The sequence below is a fragment of the Stegostoma tigrinum genome, chromosome 40, assembly GCF_030684315.1.
Source record: "Stegostoma tigrinum isolate sSteTig4 chromosome 40, sSteTig4.hap1, whole genome shotgun sequence".
Taxonomy (NCBI): domain Eukaryota; kingdom Metazoa; phylum Chordata; class Chondrichthyes; order Orectolobiformes; family Stegostomatidae; genus Stegostoma; species Stegostoma tigrinum.
In genome coordinates this window covers 19,066,168-19,087,651 of record NC_081393.1, presented here as the reverse complement: position 1 = coordinate 19,087,651, position 21,484 = coordinate 19,066,168, and positions in this window count along the sequence as shown.

Below are 21,484 nucleotides of genomic sequence, written 5' to 3'. Positions count from 1 at the left end.
GTGTTTCATAGCGTGGTATGCAAGTAGTCCAACTCAGGAAGGGGCCATACTAGACATGGTGATGGGGAATGAGCCCAGTCAGTTGGTTGAAGTTTCACGAGGGGACTATTGAATAGTGATCACAATTCCGTAAGTTTTAGAACACTCATGGACAAAGACGATAGTGAGACGAGAGTGGTCCTAAAGGAAGAGTGCTAAATTGGGGAATGGCCAACAACAGCAAAATTCGCCAGGCGCTGGGCAATGTGGAGTGGGAGCATCTGTTTGAGCATAAAGCCACATTTGTGATGTGGAAGGCTTTTAAAGAGAGGTTGATTAGAGTGTGGGGCAGACATGTCCCTGTGAAAATGATGGATATAAAGGGCAAGATTACGGAACCATGGATGACAGGTGAAATCATGAGATGAGCAAAGGGGTAAAATGAAGCGTACACAAGGTCTAGGTGACTGAAAACTGATGAAGCTTTGCAAGAATATTGGGAAAGTAGGAACAATCCGAATTGAGGAATTAAGAGGGCTGAACGCCGTCATGAAATATGTTCAGCAACTGGAATTAAGGAAAATATCAAAGATTTATACTCATACAAAAGGAGCAAGAGGATAGCCAGAGAAAGGGTTTGCCCACTCAAGGACAAAAGAGGGAAATTCTGTGAGGAGTCAGAAAATGAGTGAGATCCTGAATGAATATTTTACTGTTGTATTCGTTGAGGAGAGGGAAATGACAGATATTGAGGTTAGGGATAGATGTGTGATTACTCGATGTTAAGTCAGCATAAGCAGGGGACAAGTGTCCGGTATTCAATAAGGCATGAGGGTGAATAAGGCCCAAAATCCGGATGGGATCTATCCAAGGATACTGAGGAAAGTGAGAGTGGAAATAGCTGGGGTCTGAACATATGTCTTTGCAGCATCCTTTAGCATGGGTGAGGCACCGGAGGAATGGTGAAGTGCTGAAGTATCCCCTTGTTTAAGCAGGGTAGCAAGGATAATCCAGGTTATTCTGGATCAGTAGGCCTAATGCCAGTGGTGGGGAAGCTGCTTTAAAAAAAATATTGAGGGATAGGATCTATTTACATTTGGAAGAAAATGGGCTCATTATTCATCGGCAGCATGGTATTCTGCAGGAAAGATCATGTCTTAACAACTTGATAGAATTCTCTGAGGAAGTGACAAAGTTGACAGATGTGGGAAGAGCTGTGGATGTCATATGCATGAACTTCAGTCAGGCGTTTGAGAAGGGTCCCCATGGGAGGCTTATGGAGAATGTGAAGTCGCATGGGGTCCAGGGTGGACTAGCTAGATGGATAGAGAACTGTCTGGGAAACAGGAGACAGAGAGTTGTAGTGGAAGGGAGTTTCACAAAATGGAGAACTGTGACCAGTGGTGTTCCACAGGGATCCGTGTTGGGGCCACTGTTGTTTGTGATGTACATAAATGATGTGGAGTAAGGTATAGATGATCTAATGAGCAAGTTTGCAGATGACACTAAGATTGGTAGAGTAGCAGATCGTGAAGGGGACTGTCAGAGAATGCAGCAGAATGTAGATAGACTGGAGAGTTGGGCGAAGAAATGGCAGATGGAGTTCAATCCAGGCAAATGCGAAGGAATACATTTTGAAAGATCCAATTAAAGAGTAAACTGTACAGTAAATGGGAAAACGTCTGGGGAGAATTGATACACAGAGAGTTCTCAGTGTTCAGGTCCTTTGTAACCTGAAGGTGGCAACGCAGGTGGATTGAGTGTTCAAGAAGGCAGACGGCATGCTTTCATTCATTGGAGTGGGTATTGAGTGCAAGATGTTGTAGGTCATGTTACAGTTGTATGGGACTTTGGTTCAACAACATTTGTAATCTTGTCTACACTTCTGGTCGCCACATTACCAAAGGGATTTGAATGCTTTGGAGAGGGTGCAGAGGAGGTTCACCAGGATGTTGCCTGGTATGGACGGCAGAAGCTATGAAGAGAGGTTGAGTCTATCAGGATTCTTTTACATTAGAAAGACAGAGTTTGCTGGGGGGATGATTGAGGTCGACAAAATCATGAGGCAAAGACAGAGTGGATAGCAAGAAGCATTTTCCCAGAGTGGGGTTCTGAATTATTAGGGGTAACAATTTCAAGGTGAGAGGGGATAAGTATAAGGGAGATTCGCGTGGAAAGCTCTTCATGCAGAGGTTGGTGGGTGCCTTCAACGCGTTGCCAGAAGAGGTGGGAGAAGTGGGCCCGGTAACATCATTTAAGATGTATCTGGGCGTATACATTCATGGGAAGAGGGCAGAGGGATAGAGATTCTTTGAAAGGAGGCAACAGGTTCAGACAGAGGATCTGGATTGGCGCAGGCTTGGAGGGCCGAAGGCCCTGTTCCGGTAATGTAATTTTCTTTGTTCTTTGTGCTTCGTTCTTCATTCGAAAGCACCTCCTCAAGGTGCAGTGACAGTGGATGAGCTCGAACATTCATGCAGATCTTGGATCATGTCAAATGTCTGCCCTTTGCATGAATTGCACACTCGAATAGTGTCCACTCCTATTATTTGCACGTCTCCCTTGAAATGAATCACCTCGTCCTCTAATTCCCTCAAACGGCAACCTGATTTGTGGAAAGAAATCACCAGAAGTGAGGAACATGCCCAGAGGTAAAAGGGTCACTTCACTCTGACACAGCATTCAGAATTCGATGTCATCACCAATAAAAAGCAATTGTCAAATTTTCCTCGAATATCATTCACAAATTAATTCGTATCCTCTCCAAAATATCACAAGTCGTACTTATTGAGTTGCTCAGTCCTCGAACCACGAAGGGATTTAATCAGGAAGCCTTCATCTCATCTCAGTTTGAAATCATAGAATCCTTACAGCGCACGAATGGGCCACTTGTCCCATCGCGTCTGCGCAGGTCCTCTGAAGAGTAACCCATTCTATCACTGGACAACTGCAATTCCCATGGCTAACCCAACTCGGCTGCACAGCTTAGCACTGTGTGGAAATTGGAGCTCCCACATTAAACATACATGTTCATGGGAAGAATGTGCAGATTCAGCACACACAGTCACCCGAAGGAGACAGCAAAGCCAGCTCGTCGTCGCTGTGAGGTAAGTAACCACTGTGCCACCCATTTTGTCTCAACTCCTTTCCCCAAGTTTGCCAAGCACTTTTTTGGCACAAGTTGGAGACAGTTGATAGAAGTTGCCCGAGAGTTACACACGCTGCCGATCGCAAACAGTCAACACAGTTTGTTGACTAGTGGCTTGTCAACAGTTCAACACAATCAGCGCTGGTTTCTGAGCACAGGTCTGTTACAGGCTAAAGACAGTCAACGCTGGTTGTTGAGTAGTGGTCTGTTGCAGGCGAATGTTCTTGACACTTGATATTCAGTAGAGGTCCGTTACACTTTGCAAACAGAATTTTCTGCTTGGTAATCTGTAACACCTTAAAAACAATCTATATTGATTGCTGAGACCTATTACTGGTTGAAGACAGAACGCACTGGCAGACGAGGACAGAAATGTTACAGTTTGAAGACAGTCGACTCTGTCTGTGGACTATTGGCCTGTTACAGTGTGAAACAGGACAATGGTTGCTCTTCCTCATGGCCAGTGTATGGGGTGGTGCAAGGACAAACAGGGCAGTCACAGCCTACAGTATACGGGGCAGGACTGAAATGAGGAGAAATATCTTCACAAAGAGAACAGTGAAACCTGTGGAATTCTATGCCCCCAAAGTAGCCAGTTCTGAAACATTGATGAGCAAGTATTTGAATGTAGTTTTCAAGGCTAAAGTTATCAAAGAGTATGAGGAAGAGAGTGTGGTAACATGTTATTGATTTGGAACGTATGCTGTGGCATTTTTTATTTTATCAACAGTTATGTAGACTCTCCCTGTGATGACTCACTGACCCACGTGCATTTGTGGTCGGGATTGCTCTGCAAGTCCTGGAAGAATGGATGATAGATGTGATGGGGAATTGATTCACCATCCTGCAGACGTCAGTGATCCATCAGATGGTGCCGGATGTTGGCAAGGAGGGGGATGGCATTCAGCAAATCGAAGTATGCCACCAAAATTGGTGGTGCAGCTCACGACAGAAAAGGTTACCTTTACCCAAGAGAAAATAAATAACCAGATGCAACGTACAACAGTAACATGGCCTTTTCTTTGAAGTTACCGAATGACCACGAGGCAGTCGCTGCCGAGTTGAAGGTCATATAAACAGCCCCAGGGCTTCTCAAAAAACAACAGATCCCACTCTGTTGCATGTCAAACAAATAAAACAAAATATCAATAAATAAATTACTCCTTCGCCACTGATGGCACGAATCTGTTGCACAACCAAATGCAGGTTGGCGAAGGGACGACACTCAGTTCATTCAGAATAACATTCTACCCATGTCTGCGTTGGTTTCCTCTGGGTGCTGCTGTTTCCTCCCACAGTCCAAAGATGTGCAGGCTCAGTGCATCGGCCATGCTAAATTGCCTTTAGCGTTCAGGGGTATGTGGGTTATAGGGGGATGGGTCTGGTTGACATGCTACAAGGGGCGGTGTGGACTTGTTGGGCCGCCGGACTGGTTCCCACACTGGATGGAATCTAATCGAATCCAATAAATCCTTTCTGAGGAGCTGCTCCAAAGCCTGGAGTTGGGGTGGAAGGGGATATCCCCTCGTACAATGGACCCTTTTGGGAGCTGTTTTCTCCCGGAAACACCGGCCGCTGTTCGACACCACAACAGTCAGAATTATCCCCGTCTATACCGTCTGCAACCAGGGCACCAGAAGAAAACCCATCCAGACACGGAATATTGTGCAAACACCGTGCAGAGACACAAAACTGAAATCGAACCTTGGTCCGAAGAGATCTGCATTTCATAACGATTCGTGTGGTGTGTGCGTGTGAGCGTGTGTGTGTCTGTGTGTGTGTGTGTGTGTGTGTGTGTGTGTCTGTGTGTGTGTGTGTGTGTGTGTCTGTGTGTGTGTGTGTGTGTGTGTGTGTGTAGTCGCGCATGTCTAAAAATGACTAAAAGGTGAAATTGTTGATTCTAACTCAAAATAATATCACTGCATCCTCGATTTCGTCTGAATCTTCTTCAAATACATTATACCAAATCGCTTGCTGCAGCTGGAAATGGTTATCCTCGGTCTACAACATGTTCACATCGATGATCAAAGGGCTGTGTCATTCCAAATTCTCCCTGTCCAAAAATATAAAGCAGCTCACAGAAAGCAGTTTCTAATTATATTATTGGAAAGTACTTTCAAGAGCATTTAAATCCATTCCATTATGTGTGTCCTGATCACTTCAAAGCTTTCACTTCCTGTTGAATTGTCGACTAACCATAGGACACTATAATGTTGAATCATCGTTGTGCAGCCACAGCAGCAACAGATCAAAATGAATCTCTTTGCATGTGTTCCAAAACCCTCACTCAGATAGATCTCTCAATGACTGCTTTGATAATCTCGCAAAATTTTATGAATTGGCCCTGATGAGGGACTCGATCAGAGCTGGATCGAAACCAGCGGGGAAATAGCAATCACAACTGAGAGTCGGAGTTCTCCACCATCGAACCGGTAGAGGTGGAGGTAAATGCCATGCTTGAGAACTCAAGTCCTCGCCAGGTCGAGGGTTGCAACCGACAATCCCAAAAACAAAAGGGTCACTGCACCCGAAATGTTGACTCAGTTTCTCTCTCAGTCCACAAGTGCTGCAAGACCTCTTGAGTTTATCCGCAATGTTCTGTCTTCATGTCAAGGATCCAGCTGTTCTTGGTATTGATTTGTATTGGTGGGTGAATCGCTGTGAATTTGATGCAATGAGCATGCTCGCTCTATTTCAATTCCATCAGACATGTGGTTTGAAAAGTGTTAAACAATCCCCCTTAACAGACGACAGACAAAACAATGCCCCCACCCCCACCCCCGAAACATTTTCAATCCTGCTTCGGAATTGAGAAACTGTCTCAGAAGGCAATGGTCCCCACACAGATAAAATAGTGAAAGTGAACAGGAGCATCTGATCCTTGTGACACATCCAAGGAATTATAAAGGAGTGTGGAAAATGCCACCATTCCCAACGCCTGCCAGGTTTCACATATCAGCACCAAATGGATATGAACCTCTGTCCCAGACCCATTCCCCTGGTATAGACTAAGTGTTCATCTGTGGAGAAAATGACATCAAGGCATCCCAATTGTAAGCTGAGGTCGCTCTAAATTTGCAGACCTTTCACCCTTCACAACAGTGAGGTCTGGCAATTGACACACTTGCCTCCTTTCCAAGTAACGTCTCCCCTCTAAGGACAGGAAAAGAGAAAATAATTTGCTGTTTGTATCCTTGGCAAAGCCGCGGGCATTTGAGTAGTGAACTGCCAACTGATTAAGACTGCTGTGCCATCTCTGCGTTTTCAAGGTTCAGTGTTGTATCGCTCTCTCCCTCTCTCGCACACAATTACACAAACGTACACAAACACACACATAATACAAACAAGCACGACCAACTGAACAACATTGTGAATCAAAAAATGAAACCGTTACATTTCAATGAATGCCCAATTGACTCTGTCCCTCTCTGTCTCTCACTCACTCACTTTTTCCACAGATGCTGCCAGACCTGCTGCGTTCTCTCGATCAATTTCTCTCCTCATTTCAGATTTCCAGTACCTGCAGATTCTATTCTCAGCGGAACCACTTTTCCAGCTCCCTCTAGGGCCCCATCCTTCCCTGTTCAGTCATGTGATGGCTCAGAACTTCAGGCGCTGGATGTGCTCACAGTTATTCACTAAGACCAGGAAAAGGGCACTGATTGGTGATGGGCAGAAGTGGTTGGAGTGGCGGGTCTTCATGGCCACGTGAAAGGGTCAAAGGAATCGGCCTGGGGGACGATAGATGGTAAATTGGCTCTGAGTGTTGCCCAACCTCCAAAATCCATCAGGCAACTACCATAACCAGTGCTGCTCCCTTTCCGCTTCCATCATTAGACTGGATGTAAGTCACATCACATTGTTGTGCCAAGCATGCTGCTGTGCCATGCATTGTCGAGGCGAAGCTGGAAAGGGAAAGAGGAGATCAGCCTGCGATGGAACCCATGTTCGAGCACCAAGCCATGCAGCAAAAAAGGAAAACCCAGCCATGAGGCCCCCTCCCGTCCTTTTTGATCTTTCAGTTGGACGATCATCAATCTCCCTCAGTATCCTGACCTTCTGCGTTCTAAGTTGCTGAGTTGCTTCAGGCTCCTAGATGGAGATACAATTTACAGTTCGGGGCAACTCCCATCACAATCTAAGTCCAGCTTTTAAAATCAATGTTTAAAATTCAACCAATCTGAGGACTTTGTCGAGACAGGGAAATTAGGAGTGGTAAATTGATCAGCGAATGATTCGATGACACGACGTCAAACTGTAACACAGCACTTGGAAAATTATGTTAAGCCGATTCAGTAATCCGGAATGTGAACTGAGTTTCAGTAGAGATGGACTGTTGCATGAATTAGCCATTCATATTAAACTCAATCATGTTCAATCTGTCCCTTTCGGAAAGTAAATTAATTGTCTTTATACAGTCTGGCCTTGACACAAATCCAGATTCCTAATCTGAGCAGAGTGGGGATCTTCCTTAAAATAACAGGGATGCGTGACTGCGCAATTCCTTCCTCCAGACAAAAGTTGTTTGGGAAGGATGAGAGGGAGCAAGACAAAGGACATGATTTGTCCAACTGGTCGATATTACCCAAGGAAATAAACACTATCACAGAGTTCAACAGCACAGGAAAAGACCCTTCAGCCCATCAAGCCCACTGGGGTCAGAAACAAAACAACTCATTATACAAAACCCCATTTTGAAGCACTTGACCCAGAGCCTTTGTGTCATGAGTGCTCATCTAAATCGTTCTGCGTGTCATGACTGTTTCTGCCCCTCCCATCCTTACAAGTCAGGAGTTCCAGATTCTCCACCAGCCTCTGGCAAAATATTTTTCTCCACATCTCCCTCTACAGTTCCTACCCTTTCCCTTAAATCTATGTCACCCCCACCTACACACCCAGCCCATCATTGAAACCCTCCACCAAAGTGAAAAATTTATCCCTGCCTTCCCTGTCAATACCGCACACCCCGCCCATTGTTTCCCACGCTTCAATCATGTCCCCATTTTAAATCTCTGCTCGAAGAGAAATAACACCCTGTCTACCCCAGTCTCTCTTCAATAACTGAAACTCTCCAGCTTCCACAAGGCAGCATCCTGTTAAACCAGCCTCTGACCCCTCTCCCATTGTTAACACACCCATCTTCATTTGGGGACTCCCGAACTGCACACAATTCTCTCGCTTTGTGGCCTAACTGATATTTTGTACATTTCCCAGCCACATCTCCCTGCTTTAAACACAGTGCCTCAGTTAATAAAGGCAAATATACCATAACGTTTATGAAGCACCTTATCTCCCTGTCCTGCTGCTTTAAGGGAAAGATATACATGCACAACAAGGGCCCTCTGATGCTCAGTGCTCCCAGGGTCCTGCCATCCATCATGCATATTCTCTAACTTTGTTTGAATGGGCACCACGCTGCTTTTGACTGGGGTGCAGAGGCATCACTCAAAGCTCTGCTGACAACCATGTGACAAGGAGTAGTGCCAGACACAAATGGGATAGAAATTTGCTTCATATTTAACCTGTGAGAGATTCTCTTTTCGTGCCTGCTCCATCACTGTCTGTTCTCCATGGTAGACGGTCTCGAGGATGGTGTTTAATGCAGAAAAAAGTATTGTGTTGCATTGTTCGAAGACAAACCAGGGCAATGCCTCTCCAGTTAACGACAGAGTCCTGAGGACTGCTGACCAACGAGAGACCAATGGGGAGCTGGTATATCCTTCCTTGATTGGTACGCTTGCTTTCATTCAACAGAGGATTGTGCAACAGAATAGGGACATCATGGTGCAGCGCTGCAGGAATTTAGTGAGACCACATTTAAAGAACGATATATATTATGATAATACTACTATGGGAAAGATGTCCATAAATGAGAAAGAGTGGCAAGCTTTACCAAGTATGCCGTTGGAACTGGAGGGTATGAGTTCTACAGAAGCACCAATAAATGGAGACCAATATATGGTCAGTGTGCACAATTTGGGCCAAATGGTCTGTAAACGTACTGAAAGTGTCTGCGACACTATGACAGAGAAGTAAATATACCATACATAGCTGCAATAGGAACTGCAGATGCTGGGGAATCTGAGATAACAAAGTGCAGAGATGGATGAACACAACAAGGGTTTTTTTTCTGAAGAAGAGTCTCATCCTGAAACATCAGCCTTCCTGCTCCTCTGATGCTGCTTGGCCTGCTGCGTTCATCCAGCTTTACACCTTGTTATCTCGGATACACAGCCTAAGCTTCATTACCGGGCACAGTCTCGGTCACAGCCGCAGAATGTTATAAACTACAAGCAACGCTGAGCCAGAACTGCCCTGAACTCTGCTCTCTCTCTCGCACTCTGCAGAAGCTGAGTTCACCAGAAATTTCTAATTTTAATTCTCATGACCTGTATTCCTTGTCATGCACCAGAATTAAAATGCAACCATTCCATTGCTGGCATTAGACTCGAGCCCATGTCTTCACAAGCTGTCGCCCTGGATAATAAACAGCTTCCACATCAGCCTATGCAAATAGCACTCAGCTGTCTGTGACATAATGCCTGACAGAAATGCTGAACTGCCCAGATTGAATTTGCTGTGGGTGCAGTTTACTATGGCAGTGGTCCGTTCCCACAGTGACCCGGGGGGTGCTCCAGATTCTGGTTCTCCTGGATGGTGACTCACAGCAGCCAATCATGTACAACCATGTTGAGTACCCTGTTGTAATACCACGCTATTCGCCTGTTTCACAATGATGCTGTTATCACACGTACACAGTAGACAAATTTGCTGCAGAGATCAGATTGCAGAAGCACAAAGTCATCGCTGAAACAGAGCAGAGAGTGAACTGAGAATTGAATTCGTTAAAAATATTGAGAATAGCTCAGTAATAATAGGAAGGTAATAGTGGCAGATTTGAACTGAGCAAACAATAACTGGGACAGACTGAGTGTGCAATGCAGCGAGGTAACAGAGCTCTTAAACTGCATTCAAGAGAACATTTTTTTAATCTGTCTGTGCGAAGCGCAAAAATGCTGGAGTCATTTCACGTGAGCAGCTGAAATCAGTCAGGATTCATTTCTCTGATAGTGGTCAGATCTCTTTCAGTTTCAGGGTTATAGAAAAGGATAAGAATAGGACAGGAATAAAAGGTCTAAACTGGGGGAAGGTTATTTCACAACAATCACTTACAGGATGCAGGTGTCATTGTTTGGGCAAGTATTTATTGCCCGTCCTTTCTTAAAATGTAAAAGCCCATGTGGATCAGGATAATGTTTCAACTCGGATGCAAAATTAACTGGAAAACAAGAAGCAAACGGTATTGTTCAAAGGCTGTGTTTGCGAATGCAAAGCTGTTGCAAGTGGCGTTCCACAGGCCTGAGTTGGGACCACTGTTCGTTGTTTTTCACTTTGGCGACTTGAATATGACTGTGGAGGAACAATGTGCAAATTTGCAATTGACACAAAAATGATCGATGTAATGTAGATTACAGAGAATAGCTGGTGAGACCAAACTGATGATTATAGGTTGGTGACGTGTGCAAGAAAGTGTCAGATGAATTTCAACGCTGCTAAGTTCTGAGGAAGGATCGCCAGACACGAAACATTAACTCTGTTTTCTCCACCACAGATGCTGCCAGGACTGCTAAGTTTTTCCAGCAACTCTGTTTTTGTTCAACTCTGCTAAGTTGAGGTCATGCTTTTGCAGAAATCAGACAGCACAATGGAATAAACAATACTTGGAAATATCCTGACAGAGGCGGATGAAGTGAGATATCATGATCGGCCAGTGCACGAGCCCTGAAAGCCAGGAGGACAGTGAGATCAGGTGTTGAATAAATCACCTGCATTGCACTCTTTCCATTGGCAGAAGAATCGAATATAAAATGAGCGCTACAAAAAATGAGACATTGGTGAGAGCTGGAGTGGGGCCAGGGTTCTTGTCAATGCTTCAGGCTGATATAGTTGGAATCCTCATCAGTCAAGACATCAAGAGCTGCTGGGAAATGGAAAAGCAGTGTGTGGGAGGAGATTTGGATCACCCACGAAACTATCAAATGGCAAGCAGTTCTCGACTGGCTTCATAGCTGAAACCTATGTATCTTCCTCATGGTCCTAATGTGGAACCAAGTCAGATGGGGGAGCTGATAATGGGATCACGGAATCACGACAATGTCTAAACAGGATATTTGGCATGATAAGCCCACAGTGACGCTCCAAAGAGCAACCTAATCGGAAACATTCCACTACCCTTGATTTCCCCATGTCTAACCCACGTAATCTAAACTTCTCGAAACACGACAGGCAATTTAGCATAGCCAGTCCACCTGGACTGCACATCTTTCGACTGTAGGAGGAAACCAGACCATCCGGAGAAAACCCATGCAGACACAGGGAGAATATGCAAACCCCACACTGACCGTCCCCACTGCTGAAATCAATCCCGGGAGCATGGCTCTGTGAGGCACTGAGCCACTATACCACACTATAAGGGCTGTGTCATGTTCAGACAAAGTACATGATGGAGATAATGTGGTTTCTAATTTTTAGAATTTTCTTTTAAAATTGGCAGACATCACGTACAGAGTTCCAGAAAGATTCATTTGATCCATCTCTAACCTTTCATCAAAACACAATTCATTGTTGTAGTACAGTTAGTTCGGACAAAATTAAGAGTTGATGTAACCTTACTGAAATGCTGAATAGTATCATGCATGATGGAAACACCAAATACTGACTCTTTCACTTTGGGCAGCGTCCTACAAATATCCCGTGGATCAGGAAGCTTAGCAATGCAGTTATTATTCTCACGTGCTATCTCTCTCCAGTTCAACTGAAAGAAATACTAACAAGACTTTTTTTTTTAATTTATTTTTGAGAGGAAGGTACTGCGCTCTAAATTTCTGTCTCACCGTCAAGAATTCAAACCTCCAGCTCCACAAGCCAACAACAAGCACTAAATAAACAAGGCCACACCCAAAGTTCTATGTCTGCGTGATTCTGAATAAACCATTCCCCGTCATTTCACCTGACTTTAAAATAAAGAGAGAAAAACGAAAGCAGTTTAAAACTGCCTGCCTGAAGGACACATTTTGGCAGCAATTTGCCAACAATCCTTTGCAAGTGAAACAGCACAGAACAATTCATTGAAAGGCTCAGTGCCATCTCACGGGCTAAATGGTGGCACCTCGAACAAATGCTCTCAGATTCCCTGCCAGGGCTTTTCTTCCAGAGTAACACTTCTTCCTTGTTAGCAGAATGCATTATTCCATGATTCAACAGGCAGAATTGGTTTACGATAACGTTCTTGCAAATATTGAACTGCTGCAATGCCTTAGCTAATGAAAATGGTAAAGGTTTGTGTGAATTTTGTCTCTTAGACTACGGTCACAAAAGCAGAATCAATGGAGTTCGAACGGGTATATCAGATAAATATGTGGCTCGACAAATGGTGTGAGGGTTAGATTCCTTTGAATCTGGGGTCAATTCTGGTGGAGGTGGAGCTCGTAAGAACTGGGCTGATTGCACATGGGGAAGGCTGTGATTGGTGAACAAGCAGGGAGAATTGCGAGAGCAGATTGGGTAGTTTCAAACTAAAATGGCAAGCGTGAAATAATGGGAACCGAAGCAGGGAGGCAGCAGGTACTGCCAACAAGGGTGAAAACAAAAAGCATAACGGGATGTCAAGAAATTATTCAGCAAAGAATTCGAGATGCACTGGATGATGATGTGAAAAGGAATAAAATTATTTTCAGCTGGGAGTGTGGAAATTTGGCAGCAGGGTGCCAGGGATTGGAAATCAATACCTGGGGTATTAAGATTTTTAGAAGGACAGATAAAGACGAAACCGAGATTAATAGCATCATTACTTTGGAAGAAATTAGCAAGCTAGTGAGAAAAGGTGATATCTTAATTGAATTTGAATCTCTTCAGGTAGAGTTTAGAAACATGAAGTGTGTAAAATAATAGCGGGGTTTGTGCACAGACTCACAATCTGTTGTGTGAATATTTTGAAAGCATTAAACAAAAATAAAACAAGCAATAATAGCACATTTGGTATTGCGGATGATGGCGACATGCATTTTGAATTAATTGGTCAAATCAGCAACAATAATGTCTCGGGGTTCCTGCAGCGTGTATCGGAACATTTTCTTCCTGGATCGTGCACTGGATCATCTTCTGCATTAATACGTTGAGAAACCAATGTCAAGCCAGCTATCTTGGATGAGGGGTTGATTAATGAGAGGGAAAGATATTCTTTACTAACTGTGAAATGCCCTTTGCAAAAGAGTAACTATAATGTGAACAAGGGTACCTCAGAGTACAGTCCTTCATCAATCAGGAGAGCAACTGCGCTGAAAATTAGGAAGTCAAGTTTAATTTACATTAATGTCAAGCCCTCAAGGTTGGCAGGGCAAATGAGGGCAGGAATTTCACACTTATTGGGAATGCCCCGACGGTATGCAAGCAGACAATGTCGAGAGGAATTTGTTTGCGACCCTTCACTGGATTAGTCATTGCATTGACTTTTTGAGTTTGGATGTACAGGAAATTGGTCCACGTTCAGATGACAATGTTCATTCAGGGTCTGCCTGCTCTTGGAAATATGTTGTGAAACTTGAAATGGTACAGAGATAATTAACTAGGATATTGCCAGTGTTGGAGTGATTGAGATTCAGGGAGAGGCTGAGCAAATTGGCACTAGTTTCCCTGGAGATTCCGAGTTTTGGTGATGAAAAAGTTTATTACATCAAACGGGTTATGGAGAGTATGAATGATCAAGGTCTTAGCACCAGGGCAGGGGAGTACAAAGCTGGAGGGCACAGGTTTAAGGAGAGAGGTGAAGATGAAAAATGAGCATAAGGGGTTACGTTCACAAGCAGAGGGTGGTGTGTATATTGGATGAGTTATCAGAGGAGGTGATTGAGGCAGGTAGAATTTCAAAAGTGAAAAGGCTTCTGGATGGAAATATGTCTTGGAAGGAATTGGAGAGTTAAGGCCAAATGGTGGCACATAGGATGAGATTGATGCAGAATATCTGGTCAGCATTGACAAGTTGTATCGAAGGATCTGTCTTCCTGATGATCACATGTTTGCATCGGGAGAATTCCACATTCAGGTGGTGAGTGGCATTGGTGGTTTGAGACCAGGGCCGTGGAGTTGAATAGAGGAAGTATGGTGATGTGAGGTGTGAACTGCCTATGTTAATTTTAGAAAAGTTTCTCAATAGAATAACAGTATTTAGACCTCAGAAAACATTCAATGATTACGAGGAGAACTGCAAGAATTGATCTTTCCTCTGTGAAAAAACAAAATAGTACTGGAAATGTGATTTGACCATGGTTAAGAATGGAAATGGTATGTTTTAGATTGTAGTAAGGGTCATGCTCTTTGTTCAAAAAGTATCAGACCTGATGGCTGGCAGCAGCTTCAAATCGAGATGAGGGGAACAAAGTAATTTCTTAAATTGGGGAACAGCAGAAAACAAGCATGAGACACCTGGACATTCAAACTGATTTTAAAATTTTCTACATGTACTGGATAGGAAAAAGATTCGTGAAGACTGATGTTGGCCCATTATAATTAGAAACAGGGAAGTTATATTGAAACCAAAGAGAAGATAGAGAAATGAAATAAATAGATTTATTCTCTCTTCATACCGGGGTGCATATACAGTTGAGAAACTTGGGCCAAGTGGGAAGAAGTAAAAGAGATCAGTAGTCCTGCAGCATTTCTAAAGGCGAAATTAAAAGTAATAAAGGCAAAGAAATCACCAATGCCCGACAATCAAATTTCTGTAAGCAGCACGTAGAGCCGAGGAACGCTGGATGGGCATATTTGAAGATGTAGACTGTGTAAAGTTCACCATAGATTGAAGGGTGACTCGTACAATAGCCCTTTTTTGGTAAAGAAGGAAATGAGTTCAGGAGTAAACAGGAAGTGATAGATATGACAGGCATCGAATGAAAAATGGGAAAAACAGGCCACTTTCTGAGTAGCAGACAGTGGCGAGTGCAGTAATGCTGCAGTTCGTGATATTCATAAGAAAAGATCATGACATTGAGGAAGGAACTCAATGTAACCTCTCCAGTTGTCAGACAAAACAAAGCTTGGTGGGAGGCTGAGCAGTGAGGAGATTGTAGAGATGCCTCCGTATAATTAGATAAACTTGAGTGAGTGAGAAAAAACTTCACAGCAAATAAAGCTTAAAGAGGATCAATGTGATGTTGTCAACTTTTGAACCAAAACGAGTACGGCAGTTTATTATCTGAGTGGCAATGGATTGGGAAAAGAAGGGGGTGTCACTCATACAGCGGAACCACAACATTGCAGGAACAGCCGGCAGTAATAAAAAACCAAATATGTTCGGCATCTTCGGGAGACAATTGGAATACAGCAGCAGGCATCTCGTGCTGCAATTGTACGTTACACAGTTTGATCAGACCAACGATTTCTGAGTACAGACAAAGCTCAACAAAGGTTGCAGCTTGATCCCTGAGATGGCAGGGCGGATGAATGAAGAGCCCAGTTCGGATTGTACTCGCTGGAATGCATACGGTTAATATGGTGCTCCTATCGATGTCCAATTGCAAAAAGAAATGCCTTCTCCGGTATTCCAGTTTCTCCCGAAGAGAGCCAATATAATATCTGTGTTTTATTTTATTGCCGGCTGTTCCTGCAATGCTGACTTTCAGTTGTATGAGTTGTATGCTCTCGTGGAAACCATTACAATTCTGGCAGGACTGGATGGCGTCAATGCAGGGCAGATGGAAAGAGGCAGCGAGAGAGAAGATGAGGGAGAGATTGCTGTTGTCGCAGCAGTGCACATTGACAGTCTTCAAAACAATCAATGTAACTGATAAAATCTGTGAGAAAAACTGCTGAAGCAGGAAACTGTGGAAGAAATGTTTAAATGGCAGTGTGTACATAAACGGTCTGGGACGAAGGTAACCAAGCACGATCAGCAAATGAATGCAGGTGTTTGCCAAAGCTAAATAATTTGGAGCTGAATTTTCGGAACAACAATATTTCAAGTGGAATCAGGCTAACGTTCACATTGAGGTCTGGGATGGGGTGGTTGGTGGCTCATAATTTATTATGTGTAATGTGGCCGCTGTGAGATAAAGTGTTGACTCTCCAGCCCAATAGTTACAAGAAGAATCAAATCTGCTGTTTACCCTGAGAGTAAATGCAAGCTGGACGAGCATCCTTGGTGATTAGAAAATTGAGTGGTGATTTATTGGAAAAACATACGATCCTGAAGACATTGCACCGGATCGATTGCAATAGGATATTCTGTCTTGCTGAGAAATTCAGTGCAAAGGACAGGGTTTAAAAAAAGGTGGTCAGCACTCAAAACAGCGAGCCAGAAACGTTCTTTCCTGGACAGTGTTGGACTCTTTCAGCAGTGTCCTCAAAGAGCAGAGCAGGCAGTGTCTTTCAAGATTTCTACGACAGAGAAAGAGAGATTTTCAACGACAATGAAATATTGTCAAGGGTATGTGGGAGTGGCCAGTTCATATCAAAATTAAATCAGGCACGATCTCATTGACCTCTCAAGCGTACTCAATTTGCAGAGTGGCCTCCTCTTAATCTTTGTTTGTATTTTTAGGACACTAGTTCAAAGAATTAATGTACAGAGCGATTTTATTTCAAGAGCAAGATGCATTGATATTCGAGATAACAAAGTGTGAAGCTGGATGAACGCAGCAGGCCAAGCAACATCTCAAGAGGACAAAAGCTGACGTTTTGGGCCTAGACCCTTCATCAGACTGCAATGCTACTCGATTTTTTAAAAGACCATTGACAGTCTTATGTAAATATGTTCACTGATTCACAATAACTGAAACCTTCTTGCAAATGCGAAAAGTGTAGCCAATCAATTTTGCAGCAGCTTCAGTGTCTTTGAATTCTCTTAATTCATCTGCAGACTTCAGAGGACAAAGAACAAAGAAAATTGCAGCCCAGGATCAGGACATTCGGCCTTCCAAGCCTGCACCGATCCAGATCCTCCATCTAAACCCGTTGCTTATTTTTCAAAAATCTCTATTCCTCTGGCCCCTGCCCAATCATGTGTCTGTCCAGATACATTTTAAATAAGGCGATGGTGCCCACCTCTAACACCTCTGCTAGCAACCTGTTCGAGGCATCCACCACACTCTGCGTAAAGAACTTTCCACGCATATCTCCCTTTAACCTTTCATACAATCACCTTGAAATCGTGACCCCGAGTAATTGACACCCCACTCTTGCTGTCCACCTTGTCCACAGCCGTCATGATTTTGCCGACGTCAACTAGGTCCCCCCTCAAACTTCGATTTTCTAATGTAAATAACCCTAATCTGATCAATCTCTCTTCTTCTCTTGCACCCTCCATACCAGGCAACATCCTGATCAGCCTCCTCTGCACCCTCTCCAAAGCATCCACATCCTCTTCGTAATGTGGTGACCAGAACTTTTCGCAGTATTCCAAATGTGGTTGAACCAAAGTTCTATGCAACTGTAACTTGACCTGCCAATTCTTATACTCAATGCCCCATCCAATGAATGAAAGCATGCCATATGCATTCTTGACTACTCTACCCACCTGCGTTGCCACCTTCAGGGTACAATGAACCGGAACACCCAGATCTCTCTTTGCATCAATTTTCCAAAGGGCTTTTCCATTTACTGTATAGTTCACTCTTGAATTCGATCTTCCAAAATGCATCACCTCCTATTTTCCTGGATTGTTCTCTATCTGCCATTTCTTCGCCCAACTCTTCAATCGATCTATAATCTGCTGCTTTCTCTGACGGTCCCCTTCATGATCTGCTACTCCCCCAATCACAGTACACCTTCCTCCAGATCATCTATGTACATCACAAGCAACTGTGGTCCAAACACGGATTCCAGTGCAACACCGCTGGTCACAGTTCTCCATTTTGAGAAACTCTATTCCACCACAACTCTCTGTCTCCTGTTTCCCAGCCTGTTCTCTATCCATCTAGCTAGTACACCCTGGACCCCATGCCACTTCACGTTCTCTGTCAGCCTACCATAAGGAACTTACCAAACGCCTTCCTGAAGTCCATGAATGTGAGATCCACAGGCCTTCCCTCATGTATCAACTTTGTCACTTCCTCAAAGAATTCTATCAACTTCTTAAGACGTGAACTTCCCAGCTCAAAACCATGCTGCCTATCACTATTAAGTCCATTTTCTTCGAAATGTAAATAGGTGCTGTCCATCAGTATCTTCTCCAGCAGCTTCCCAACACTCCTCAGTGATGACCGAAGCGAAGTGCTCATTAAGAATCTCATTCATTTTCTCTGACACCACGCATAACTTCCCTCCTTTGTCCTTGAGTGGGCCAAACCTTGCTCTTGTTGCCCTCTCACTCCTTATCTATGAATAAAAGGCTTTGACATTTTCCTTAACCCTGTTTGCTGCACATGTTTCATGACCCATTTTTGCCTTCTTAAGACTTTGTTTCAGATTAGTCCGACTTTCCCAATATTCTTCCAAAGCTTCGTTTGTTTTCACACGCCCAGACCTTATGTCTGCTTCCTTTTCTCTCTTTGCTAGTCTCACAATTTCACCGGTCATCCAAGGTTCCCTAACCTTGCCCTTTCGATCCCACATTTTCACAGGGACACATGTATCATACTCGAATCAATGACTCTTTAAAAGTCTCTCACATACCAACTGTGGATTTAGTCTCAAACAACTGCTCACAATTCAAATTCGCCAGCTCCTGACAAATTTTGCTTTAGTTGGCCTTCCCCCCAATTCGGCACTCTTACTTTCGGACCACTCTCGTCTTTGTCCCTCAGTATTCTAAATCATAGAGAATTGTGATCACTATTCCCAAAGTCACCCCATAATGGAACTTCAACCAGCTGGCTGGGCTCATTTCCCATCATGGGGTCCAGAATAGCCCCTTCCTGAGTTGGACTACTACCACACCACTCTACAAAACCCTTCTGAATACTTCTTACACATTTTGCTCCATCTAAATCCCGAATACAAAGTGAATTCCAGTGAATATTGGGAAATTTAAAATCTCCCATCAACACACCCTGTTGCTCCAAAGTCTTTCCATAATAGGTTGACCTATTTGCACCTCTATATCACACTCACTGTTGAGAGGCCTGTAGTGGCGACCCAAGATTGTTACCGCACCCTTCCTCTTACTGAGTTGTGCCCATACCGCCTCACTGCTGGAATCCTCCATAGTCCATTCCTTCTGCACAGCTATGATATGCTCTTTGACCAGAAATGCAACTCCTCCATCCCTTTTACCTCCCTCTCTATCCAGCCTGACGTATCTATACCCTGTGGTATTTAGTTGCCAAGCTTGCCTTACCTTCAAACAATTCTCATTCATAGCAATGACATCATTTTTCTCAGAGAGAATAGCAATTAATTTCAAGGCGCAGTGCTGGTGGAGGTCTGTCAAAGCAACGGTTTCAATCAACAATCTTGGAAACAGTCAGGAAATAAATCATCCCTCTCCAAACCACAGCACTCCCACCAATACCACGCCTCTCTGCTCCCCTTTCATTTTACGGGCCGTGAGATTTCTGCGCATGGATATGGCACATGGGTCTTTATGGTTTTACAGCTACAATGAAGCTAAAGCCAGACATTGACGATGCTAACACATTGTAACGCTGCTTGCAACAGAAGACAAGAATACTACCAAGATAATAAAATGTGAGGCTGGATGAACACAGCAGGCCAAGCAGCATCTCAGGAGCACAAAAGCTGACGTTTCGGGCCTAGACCCTTCATCAGTCTCTGATGAAGGGTCTAGGCCCGAAACGTCAGCTTTTGTGCTCCTGAGATGCTGCTTGGCCTGCTGTGTTCATCCAGCCTCACATTTTATTATCTTGGAATCTCCAGCATCTGCAGTTCCCATTATCTCTGATACAAGAATACTACCAGTTCATTAACGGTGCTTTTGCTTAAATTTAATTGCCAACAAATTATGGCAGTTAATTTTCAGAGACAGTGTAAACATTAATTCAGAGAGATAAGAGTTACAATAATTGAGTCAGTGAGAGAAAACTTTGTTATTTATAAAAATTCATGTGCTGCCAACGGAGATCAATTTTGATCCACAGATCGGCCGAATGGTCAACTTGAATCCTGTGAAGGCCTATGATTTTCGGAGGAGGGTCTGTCATCTTTTTGATGCAAGTAAAGGCCTGATCGGTAAAGTCATCTGACTACAAAAGCACTTCATTTAGGATTATTGTCAATCTGTTTGGATTCTCATTGTGTCTCTGGAGAGTTTCCTCGTCTCTCAATAAGGGACTGTTTAGAGCATGTTTTCTCGTAGTCTATCCGGGACAGTCACCTCTGACACTGACGCAGCTTAACAGTTGCATAGAGATAGAGACATAGGATAGATCAGAATCTGAGAACAAGACACTGGAATGTTCCAACAATGGATCGCAGTTTATCCTGGTCTCTTTTTGTTGTTTCTCACCTCGACTTTTCAGATTATTGGATGCAAAATCGGATTCATATTGTCCAGTACTTTTCCTGTCCGATCCTTGCTTTGTTGGAGTCCCTGGTAAGTCTCTGCATTTAGCAATGAATTGTTAGTCCTTTTGTGAACAGTAGTGTTGACATTATCATTCATTCCGTGACTATGCATTCTCCTTTATTTGGTTGATGTCCAACAGCTCATTCTCTGCTGCCAGAAGGAAAACAATCTCGGTATTTGAAATCTCTCCTCATATCAAAATGACTGCAGTGCAGTCTATTTCCAGATCTTCTTCACTCTTTCCAATGCAATTACGTGATCCTGTAAACTGGAAGCCAGATATTTATTGAGTTGCGCTCGAACCAATGATTGAGAGAGCTGCATGTGCACTTTTTTAATTAGGATCAAAAAAAAATCCGGTTTTGAAAGAAAAACTTACTCCGGAATTCTAATGAAGTGGGACTCCAAAAATGACAGCTGTGGGTTATTTGTCGCCCATTCACTTTCTGCAAACTATCCCGAAAATTTTTGAAAGAGGATAAGAGCCACCATTTCGTAGACTTAATTCCCAAACAAACAATCTGGAGTGAGCTGCAATGATCTGTTCTGTCATAATGAAGTCATCACTGTCTTGTCAGCAGGGATCCAGTGGATCATGGCCTTTTCCGGTAATCTCTTTTATGTGCATCTGAAGGTATGACAGTGAAAATTTTGCATTTGACGTTTTGAAATAATGTTACTTTTCGAATTTGAACGCAAGCTTTTCTGGCAATGAGAGTGTAGTGATGTTGTCAATGGTGGTTTCATGCAATAATCTTGCCCATGTGCATATGTTTGTTTGAGGAAAGAGTGTGTCTAATATATTTCATTGCATGTTTTGAAATAGTTCAGGCCGTTTT